Genomic DNA, 11,852 nt, shown 5'->3' on the forward strand with positions numbered 1-11,852 from the left:
TGTTGTACATAAAATTTATTATTATAAACTAATTATCACTTAATTTGTAGTATCTAAATTGGGAGACCTTATGAAAAGACAGTTCAGCATCCGAGATTTATCTAGGAAGAAATTTCTAGAATGGAAGTGGATGCAATGATGAATTTGAAAGCTCAATTAAAGAAAATAAAAGTCCCTTTAGTCAAACAGCTGATGCTACCACTTTTGTAATGACGGTTGTAATACCTGTTACTAAACAAGATAATACAATAGCCTTAGTGTTGTTAAGGCATCATTTACACGAAGGCCTTAAAATTGAGTACATGATGGTTGAAGATCCCAAAGAATTATGGGATTGCCTTAATGAAATATTTGGACACCACAAAAGGGTGTTCCTTCCTAAGGCATTATTTGACTGGGCAAATTTACGATTCCAGGATTTCAAATCTGTAATTGATTATAATACAACTATACATGAGATAATATCAATATTGAGATATTGTGATCATCCAGTCACGGATGAACAGATGATTGAAAAAACACTCACTACCTTTCATGCAAGCAACATACTGTTGCAAGAACAGTATCGTGAAAGAGGTTTCAAAAAGTTTAATGAATTAATGAGTGTATTGCTTGTTGTGGAACAAAATAGTGAACTTTTGTTGAGAAATCATAATCTTAGACCAACTAGGTCTTTGGCCACTCATCATGAGGAAAATGCAACAAATTCTTATCCACCCAAGTCAAATGCTACACAAAGATGTGGACGTGGAAATTACAATGGTCGTGGAAGAGGTCGTGGGAATTATCGCGGCCGTGGCCGTGGTCGTGGTGGAAGTAATTTTCAAAGAAACAACAATTTTAAAATTTTTGAAAAACAGAAGGGACAGTCATCTGGAAGCCACAAACAAACTCCTTTAAAAGGAAAAGACACATGTTACAGATGTGGCATGACAAGGCATTGGGGACGTACTTGTCCTACGGCCAAACATTTGGTGGACCTTTACCAAGCTTCTATAAAAGGTAAAGAGAAAAATGTAGAAGCAAATTATGTCAATGAAGAAAATGCTCCTTGTCCCAACCTTGACGTATCTGATTATTTCAAGGATAATGCTGAAATTGGAAATGATTTCATCCTTGGAGAAAATAACAATGCTTAGGTTTCCCATCAACTAATGTAACATATATTGTGTTTTAGTGTATTTTCTTTATGTCCTGTATTTTAAATTTCTAGTCATGTACTTTTAATCCCTATCATCAATAAAACTTTGTATGATATTATTCTAAACTAATCTCAAATTTATTTTATGAAGATATGGATTTGCCTGAATTTAGTTCCGAATATCAATGCCTTGTGGACAGTGGAACAACACATACTATCTTGAAGGATAGAAAATATTTTTCACAACTAAAGTTGTTTCAAGCAAATGTAAACACTATTTCCGGGTCAGTTAAATTAATTGATTGATCTAGAAAGGCTGGTATAATGCTTCCAAATGGAACAAAATTAATAATCTATAATGCTTTATATTCGAGTAAATCTCGAAGAAATCTCATAAGCTTTAAAGAAGTACGCCAAAATGGCTATCATCTAGAAACAATGACAACAAACCAAAAGGAGTATATATGCCTCACGGCAGAAAAACATGGCAAGAAACATATATATGAGAAATTGCCAGCATATTCTTCGGGGTTATATCGTATAAACATACGACCCGTGGAAATCAATATGGTATCTAACCAGAAGTTTGATGACAAAAATTTGACATTTTATGGCATGATCGTCTGGGGCATCCAGCAAATGGGATGATGCAAAGAATAATGGCACATTCAGTTGGACATTCAATAAGAAATGTCAAAATTCTTTGATCAGATGAATTAACATGCTCTGCATGTTCACTTGGCAAATTAATATTAAGGCCATCTATGAACAAAATTGCTACTGAATCTCCAAAATTCTTGGAAAGAATTCAGGGAGATATATGTGGGCTAATTAATCCGGCAAGCGGACAAGTTCGATATTTCATGGTTTATTTGATGCTTCTATACGATGGTTACATGTCAGTCTACTTTCAAGTAGAAATGTTGCCTAATTATCAAATTAAGAGCACAATTCCCAGATCATACAATACAAAAAATAAAACTTGACAATGCTGGGGAATTTACATCCCAAACATTTAATGATTATTGTATGTCAATTGGAATTGATGTTGAACATCCAGTAGCTCATGTTCATACACAAAATGGTCTAGCTGAATCACTCATTAAGAGATTGCAATTGATTGCAAGACCATTATTAATGAGGTCAAAATTGTCATCATCTGCTTGGGGACATGCTATAATACATGCAGGAGTGCTAATTAGATTAAGACCTACAACTTATCATAAATTCTCACCACTACAACTTGTTTGTGGTCGAGAACCAAGTATCTCACATTTAAAAATCTTTGGTTGTGTTGTATATGTTCCCATTGCTCTACCCCAACGAAAAAAAATGGGTCCATAAAGAAGGCTGAAATATCTTAAACCATTGACTGGTGACTTATTTACGGCTAGATTTGTCGACTGTCACTTTAATGAAACAGTATTCTCAGCCTTAGGGGGAGAGAAAGTGGACCCACGTAAAAAAGAAAGTCAACTTATTTGGAATGCAACAAAATTGTTGATGTTAGACCCACAAACAAATATGTGTGAAGAAGAAGTTAAGAAAATTGCTCATTTACAGAGTGTTGCAAATCAATTGCCTGATGCATTTGTAGACACAAAGAAGGTGACAAAATCACATATACTAGCAGAAAATGCCCCTACACGTATTGAAATCCCAACTGATAATAAGGCCATAGAAAATGAATCTCAAGCACGCAGAAAGCGTGGGAGACCACTTGGTTCAAAAGATTCTAAGCCACGGAAATTGAAAAGATTGGATGGAATAGAAAATGAGACTAATGATGTTCCCCCGTTAATTAGAAGGTCAAGAAAGACTAAATGTGGATGAAAGTAAAGAAAATGATGATAATATAAAAGGGCACGAACAAGAAGACAGCCCTACGGGGAATGAACAAGACGTTCAAAACATCGATAACAATGAAATTTCAATGAATTACATCTGTACCAAGACTTAGTGGAATAGGAAAGATGTTATCGTGAATGAAATATTTGCAAATTTCATCGCAATCGACATTGTGTCTGATGAAAATGATGTTGAACCAAGAGCAGTTGAAGAATGTCGACGTAGGAGTGATTGGCTTAAGTGGAAGGAGACAATGTTGGCTGAGTTAAAGTCACTTAAAAAACGAGAAGTTTTTGGAAAAATAACCCTTACACCAGCAGGTATAAAACCTGTTGGATACAAATGGGTATTTTTGAGAAAACTGATATGTCTATTTTATATAGTATTTTACCCCCGTCCCTCGGTCATAATTAGTAGTGTTTTTGGCCCTTTGGGGCCACTTTTATTACTAATATGTGTTTTCTAGTGTTTTCGTAGTTTTGGTTAAGTTTTGCAGGGAATTGCACCTTTGGAGTATTTTCCCGGGATTTTTATGAAGCGACTACGAGCATCGGAGGATCACGACCATTTTCGGAGCCCGAGGCAATTGGACCATGTATTCGAGACCCGAGAGGAAATATGGATTGGGCCGAGAAATCTAGCCCAAATCGAAGTCCAAACCTCCAAGATGAAGCCGGGCCCGATCGGGCAAGCTTACGCCCGATCGGGCGAGCTGTCGCATGCCAGCTGCCAAGGAGATGCGCGCCCGATCGGGTGAGCGTAGTCTCGATCGGGCGCAGCACTGAAAGATAGGCGTAGAAAAAAAGGCGGGCCCGATCGGGCGCCCCCTTCGCCCGATCGGGCGCGTGTTTTGTTAGAACCTAATCTTTGTTTATTTCGTGTTTTAGGGGAGATATTTATATTGGTTTTGTACGGATAATTAATCACTTCCTTCTCTTAGACTTTCTCTCTCTACTTAGTATTTCTCTATCTCTAGAATTCTCTCTAAACTCTTGTACTTAATTCCTTCATTAATTCCAGATTTGTTTTGGTACAATTTCTTCCCTTTCTAATTTCAGCTATTTTAATTGTTTTCTTGTTTATGTTTTTAATTGTTTATTTGATTGGATTAGTTATGATGATTAGTGAGTAGTTTAATTCTAGGGTTTAAGGGGATCCATAATTAATATGAAGGGATAGCTTGTTATTATTGATTGTTGATATTGCATGATAATTTCCTATTGAATTGTTTTAATTCTTTGCAATTAGATTATGAATCGAGCAGATGTAATTTGGTTGTGAATGTTTAGCAATATTGAATTGATGAATCGAGCAGATGTTGATTTAATATTAAAGGCTAATTTTTAATAGGAACTTAGGTCTAATAAACTGCGAGAGCCTGTTAGATCCATGTTGGTTAATAAATTGCGGGAGCCTGTTAATCATGTTATTGATGCATTGTTAATTATTAATTGCTTCGTTCTATCCCGGAATATTAATTATTGGTGAACCTGCGACCCTAGGTTTCCTTATTATTGATTCTTTTCTCCCTAAACTCATCCTTCGTAGTATAGAATTCATATTTAAAATATTGGTTACTTAGATAATTTAGATTATAACAATTAATTAGAATTAAAAAGACTTGTTTCCCTGTGGAGTTCGACCCTACTTCCCTATCTACTGTAGTTAGTGATTTAGGTAATTATTTTTTATCAGGGGATACGACTTTACCCTGTCCAAATTTGGCGCCGTTGCCGGGGAAACGGTTTTATTTTTATTTTCTGATTATATTTTTGTAGTCTAGATTATCCCCCCTTTTGCCTCAGAGAACATTAGTTCTTTGAGGCAAATCTCATATTTGTCTTTAGTTCTTTGTTTATGCCCAGGTGTTCTAGATCAGGTGACATCCCTTTTGATCCTGAGATCGAGCGTTCTTTTCATAGGCAAAGGAGACTCTACAGACAAATTCTGGCGGGTTCTGAGGAGGACAACGATCGAAGAGATCCTCCCACTGATTCTAGTGATACAGATATTCCTTCAGATTCAGAATCAGAGATGACGGCCCAGAAGAAACTCAGTGATTATTCGCAACCGAAGCTCACAGATTTCCCGCACCTTACTCCTACTCCGGCTCTAGATGGAGTTCAATTTGAGATCAAGCCCCAATTTATCACTATGATAGAGAGGAAGCAGTTCAGCGGAGCTAAGGGTGAAGATCCTAATCTTCACATCGCAGATTTCTGCCAATATTGTAACACCATTAGACAAGCCAGGGTTACGCAGGACCAAATCAGGGAGATTCTTTTTCCCTTTTCTTTATGTGGCAAAGAAAAATTATGGTTTAATGGTTTGAATAGAACTGCACTTGGTATTACTGACTGGGAAACTCTTGCTTTGAACTTTTATAATAAATATTATCCTGCAAAGAGAACAGCGGTGCTAAGAAGTGCTATTCAGAACTTCGCTCAAGAGGCCGACGAAACACTATATGAGGCTTGGGAGAGGTTCAAGGATCTACAGAGAGAGTGCCCCCACCACAATCTAGCACAATGGCAATTGATCCAAGCATTCTATAATGGACTTGGAAATTCTTCCAGATCAGTACTAGATTCGCCAGCTAGTGGGAGGTTTATGAATTTAAATGTGGATGATGCAGGACAGGTTATCGAAGACATGGCAATACACAATTCCCAATATGGGAATCCGAGGGGGTTTGCAAATAAGGGGAAACATAATGTCGATTCTGTATCCTTTTTGCAAGCTCAATTAACTTCTATTTGTCAAAAATTAGATAATCTTACTACTACTCCTAACTCTGTAGCTAATGTTTCTGCTGTTGCTAACCATGAAGCTTTTTGTGAAAATTGTGGAATTGTAGGTCATTGGGAGCAAGATTGTAGGAGCTCTATGGAACAGGTTAATGCCTTTCAAACCTATAGGCAAAATAACCCCTATTCCAATTCCTACAATGCCGGTTATAAAAATCATCCTTACCTTTCATACCGGAGTACCAATGTACAAAACCTTCCACCTCCACAACAACCACAACAGCAACCCCCACCACAGCAAAAATATTATCATCCTAATGCCGGCCAGAAAAGCCAAGTATCACCCTCATCATCTTCCGACCCTGCCATGACAGAAATTAGAGCGATGCTAGCTAATATGCAAAAGCACATGGAGAGTAGGGATGCGCAAATTGACTCTATCCTAGCCCACAATAAAATCATGGACAATCAAATTGCACAACTTTCATCTACCCTACAATCCCGTCAGCAGGGAGCTCTACCGTCACAGCCTATCCATCCTACAGATCATGCTAATGCAATCACTCTAAGGAGTGGTTCCCATTATGATGGACCTCCTATGCCACAGGAAGATGGACCAGTTTCTAATCTAGATTCCTCTATATCAAACGGTAATCCTGCTAGCCCTGCAGGGCTACAAAAAGACACTAACCCTACTAATGTTTCTGTGCAGGGTAAATTGCAGGATAAGGGAGGAGTTGTGCAGAGCCCAGTTATCAAGCTTCCATTCCCTAATAGACAACTGAAGAGTAAGCTTGATAAACAATTCGGTAAGTTTTTAGAGGTTGTGAAAAACCTGCAGGTAACAGTCCCGTTCACTGATTTAATCACTCAAGTACCTGCTTATGCTAAATTCATGAAAGACATTCTGACTAGGAAAAGGGCATTTAATGAAGTAGAAACTGTAGCTTTCACAGAGGAGTGTAGCGCTTATTTGCAAAATAAATCACCTCCTAAATTAAAGGATCCCGGTAGTTTTTCTATCCCTTGTCACATTGGGAATGTTTTTATTGATAAGGCTTTATGTGATCTGGGTGCTAGTGTCAGTGTCATGCCATCATCTATATGTGCTAAATTAAATATGGGGGAATTAAAAATTACTAATATAACTTTACAAATGGCAGATCGTTCGGTAAAATATCCCTTAGGTATTTTAGAGGACGTACCTGTCAGAGTTGGTAAATTTTTCATTCCAGTTGATTTTGTTGTTTTAGATATGGCAGAGGACACACAAATACCCATTATATTGGGTAGGCCTTTCCTCCACACTGCAGGAGCTATTATTGATGTGAAAAATGGTAAACTGACCCTTTCTGTAGGCGACGATAATGTTACCTTTAATTTAGGGAAGGTTTTGAAAGGGCCTATGTTGGAGGAAAATTGTTGTTATATTAATACAATTGATATAATGGACAATATTTGTGTTGATAGCTTGCCACAGGTTCTTGCTAAGGATCCCTTGGAGGAAGTTCTCTGCGGGAATTTATCCAGCGATAATGCAAGCATTTGGGGTAATGAGGTACAAAATATTGAAAAAGCTCTTTCCTTAGAAGAGTTAAGCCCCAAGGAGACAATGAAGGTAGTAAATTTAGTTCAGGAATCAAAACCTGCAGAGGTCAAGAAACCTGAGCTAAAACCTCTCCCTTCTCATTTAAAATATGTTTTTCTAGATGAGCAGGAACTACACCCCGTGATCATCAGTACTGCACTCACTGACCTACAATCTTCCCAACTTCTAGGGGTTCTCAAAACCCATAAGAAGGCTATAAGGTACAGTATTGATGATCTTAAGGGTATTAGCCCTGATTTTTGTATGCACAGGATTCATCTAGAGGAAAATTATAAACCCTGCATTCAACCCCAACGAAGATTAAATCCAAACATGCAGGAAGTAGTCAAGAAAGAGGTGATGAAATTACTCGATGCAGGTATCATCTATCCTATTTCTGACTCCAAGTGGGTAAGTCCTGTGCAGGTAGTACTAAAGAAGGGTGGGATGACTGTGATAACCAATGATAAAAATGAATTAATACCCACCAGAGCTGTAACAGGGTGGCGTATGTGCATAGACTATCGTAGACTTAATATCGCCACTAAAAAGGATCATTTCCCTCTCCCCTTTATTGATCAAATGCTTAAGAGGTTAGCTAATCACAAATTCTTTTGCTATTTAGACGGGTATTCGGGATTTTTCCAAATTCCGATTCACCCTGAAGATCAGGAAAAGACCACCTTTACATGCCCTTATGGCACTTTTGCATATCGTAGAATGCCCTTTGGTTTATGTAATGCACCTGCTACCTTTCAACGTTGCATGATGAGCATTTTTTCTGATTTCATAGAGTCTATTATGGAGGTCTTTATGGATGATTTTAGCGTATATGGTTCTTCTTTTGATTCATGTTTAATTAATCTCGCTAAAATTTTGAAAAGATGTGAGGAGTGCAACTTAGTGCTTAATTGGGAGAAATGTCACTTTATGGTGACAGAGGGAGTAGTCCTTGGTCATATTATATCTGATAAGGGCATACAGGTAGATAAAGCTAAAATATCAGTGATTGAGCAATTACCTCCCCCAGTTAATGTCAAGGGAGTTAGAAGCTTCTTGGGTCATGCGGGGTTTTATCGCCGCTTTATCAAAGATTTTTCTAAAATTGCTAAACCACTGACACAGCTTTTGCTCAAGGATGCCCCATTTATTTTTACTGACGAGTGTCTTGAGGCTTTTCACAGGATTAAGCAGGCTTTGATATCGGCACCCATCATATGTGCTCCCGATTGGAACCTCCCTTTCGAGATCATGTGTGATGCAAGTGACTTTGCACTAGGAGCCGTGCTCGGACAGAGGAAGGATAAGGTTTTGCATGCTATTTATTATGCTAGCAAAACCTTAGATGAAGCCCAAGTCAACTATGCCACCACAGAAAAGGAGTTTCTTGCTGTTATATATGCTTTAGAGAAATTTAGATCATATCTAGTTGGTTCTAAAGTTATTGTTTTTACTGATCATGCAGCATTAAAATATTTGATAGCCAAGGCGGAATCAAAGCCAAGGCTACTCCGTTGGGTTATCTTGCTCCAAGATTTCAACATTGAAATAAAAGATAAAAAAGGAGCAGAGAACGTAGTGGCAGACCACTTGTCACATATCAGGTATGATGAGGGTAAGGATTCTTTACCTATAGATGATTCTTTCCCTGACGATAACCTGTATGCAGTTGTAGAGCATCACCCTTGGTACGCCGATTTTGCTAATTATATAGTGGGTGGTACTCTACCTCCTGACTTGTCCTACCAACAGAAAAAGAAATTCCTCTATGATGTTAAACATTATTTTTGGGATAACCCTTTTTTGTTTCGTGAGTGTGCAGATGGATTATTTCGCAGGTGTGTTCCCGAATGGGAGGTTCACGACGTCCTTACCAGTTGTCATACTTCACCCTATGGTGGACATCATGGCCCCACTAAAACGGTGGCCAAGATTAATGAGTCAGGATTCTTTTGGCCTACTATGTTTAAAGACGCTAACACTTTTGTGCAGGCTTGTGATTCTTGCCAGAGGACTGGCAACATTTCGCGGAGGCATGAGATGCCTCAAACTGGCATCCTAGAAGTTGAAATATTCGATGTTTGGGGTATCGATTATATGGGGTCGTTCCCATCTTCCAATGGGAATTGTTACATGCTTGTAGCCGTCGATTATGTGTCCAAGTGGGTTGAAGCCATAGCTTCACCAACGAATGATTCCAAGGTAGTCATTAAGCTCTTCAAGAAGATCATATTTCCCAGGTTTGGTGTTCCACGAGCTATTATTAGTGATGGGGGTACCCACTTCCATGAAAGACAATTGGATAACCTCCTCAAGAAGTATGGCGTACATCACAGAACAGGGCTTAGTTACCACCCTCAAACTAGTGGTCAAGTTGAGGTCTCTAATAGGGAAATCAAGGCGATCCTAGAAAAGGTAGTAGCCAAGTCAAGAAAAGATTGGAGCATGAAGCTTGATGACACACTTTGGGCATACCGGACTGCATTTAAAACACCGATCGGTACTTCACCTTATAGATTGGTTTATGGTAAGGCATGTCATCTTCCCGTCGAATTGGAGTACAAAGCTTTTTGGGCGATCAAAGAGCTTAATATGGATTCTAAGGCCGCGGGTAAGAAGAGACTCCTTCAACTCAACGAGTTGGATGAGTTTAGATTGTCGGCATATGATAGTGCGCGGATCTACAAGGAGAAGACCAAGAAGTGGCATGACAAGAGGATCCTACCAAGAGAGTTTGCACCGGGCGATAAGGTTCTTCTCTTTAATTCTAGATTGAAGATTTTCCCAGGAAAGTTGAAGTCTAGGTGGTCCGGTCCCTTCACTGTCACAAAGGTAAACAAATTTGGTTCGGTAGAGTTGGTGAATGACAAAGGTGAAGAATTCAAGGTGAATGGCCAAAGGTTGAAAAGGTATCATGAAGGTGCTACCATTAGAGATGGGGAGGAGACTCTCCTAACTCCACTTCCAACATGAGTTTCAAGGTGGTGAGAAGGTCGTGCGGGACCTAGATAAACCAGCGCTTTGCGGGAGGCAACCCGTATTTCATGCTTTATAGGCTAGTTTTCCTTTTCCTTATTTTTCCTTTTTTCCTTTTTATTGTTTTTTTTTTTTTTTTAATTTTTTGAGAGAGGCGAGGAGAGTGATATTTCACCGGTTTTAAGTGTTGTTGTACAGGTATTAATTTCACAGGGTATAAAGACTTAGAGAAATTTTGAAGAAGAAACGAAATCGGAGGAAAAAGGCTCTCTCGGGCCCGATCGGGCGAGGCTCGCCCGATCGGGCGCGCAAGTGAGCCAGAATTCAGGGTCAATTTCGCCCGATCGGGCGAAATTGCCCGATCGGGCGCGTAAGTGAGCTAATAATCGAAGCAAATTTCGCCCGATCGGGCGCGCAAGCTAAGTGGATTCCAGGGTTATTTTCGCCCGATCGGGCAAATTTTTTGGAAAATCGAGTAAAAGAAAAAGAAACGTCGGGCGAGAAAAAAGGGCGAAAAATCGTTCGCGTTCGCGCCCGATCGGGCGCGCAACTTGAATTTTGGAGAATCACACCTACGCCCGATCGGGCGAGGCTCGCCCGATAGGGCGCGCCATCAGGACGACCCCCCTTTATTTTCTTTTCTCTTCTTTCTTCCCTCATTTCCTCCTTATTTCTTCTTCTTCATTCGCTTTCTCTCTCTAAAACCTCCATTTTCAAACCTTAAACTTTCACTTCAATGTAAGATCTTCTCCAATTCCTCCATCCAAAATAAAAAAAATTTACATATTTCATCTTCCCTCACCTTTCTCTACACTCCATCCTAATTTTCCCCAATTTTTTTCTAAATTTTTCTCAAACCCTAAGAGAGAGAAACCTCAAATTTTCTACTATTTTCAACGACAATGGCCTCCAAGCGTTCAAGAAATCAAAGGGGTGAGAGCTCTAGTGCGGCACAACCAGCAATCAACCCGGACCTTCAAATTCCGGGATGGGAGGAAGTTGTAATCGTTTCAGAGGAGCAACGGGTTCGGATGATCAACCTCATCGATCGTCAGGTAATTTCTACCCGTTTCATACATCATCCTACTTTAGCTAGGTTAGGTCTTGATAAATATGTGGAAAAATTGTTTAAGGGAATAGGCATGAGTGTTTTTTTTCAAATGTGCCACGATACTTATGATTATTTAACATTGGAATTTATATCAAGTTTTAATGTTATCAAAATGAATGCACTTATCACTCACGTCCAATTTCGATTGTTGAACAATAATGTGAGATTAACTTTAAAGGAATTTGGTAAATTGTTTGACTTGAAATCGGACAAGCCTATTGAACCTTCTCAAGACCACACCGCCGTGGTCTACAAGAGGTTAACAGGGGAGGATTTGGTAAACCTCCAACATGCCAAAGGGACGTGGATTCAACATCCCGTCCCCAAACTTTGGCAAAGATTTGCCGGCCTCACTATTTTTGGGAGGCATGAACCGGCAAATGTTCGGAGGGATGAATTGGAATTGTTGGCTTCCTATATAATTCCTAATGCTAAAAAATT

The 11,852-nt window shown here is 39.1% G+C and overlaps 1 pseudogene; it reads left to right on the forward strand.

The window, feature by feature from the left end:
- The first annotated feature begins 209 nt into the window (after positions 1 to 209).
- LOC145573179 (uncharacterized) lies at positions 210 to 10,600 on the forward strand (annotated as a pseudogene).
- Positions 10,601 to 11,852: the final 1,252 nt, after the last annotated feature.

This window comes from Chenopodium album, chromosome 2 (assembly GCF_948465745.1).
Source record: "Chenopodium album chromosome 2, dcCheAlbu1.1, whole genome shotgun sequence".
Classification (NCBI taxonomy): domain Eukaryota; kingdom Viridiplantae; phylum Streptophyta; class Magnoliopsida; order Caryophyllales; family Amaranthaceae; genus Chenopodium; species Chenopodium album.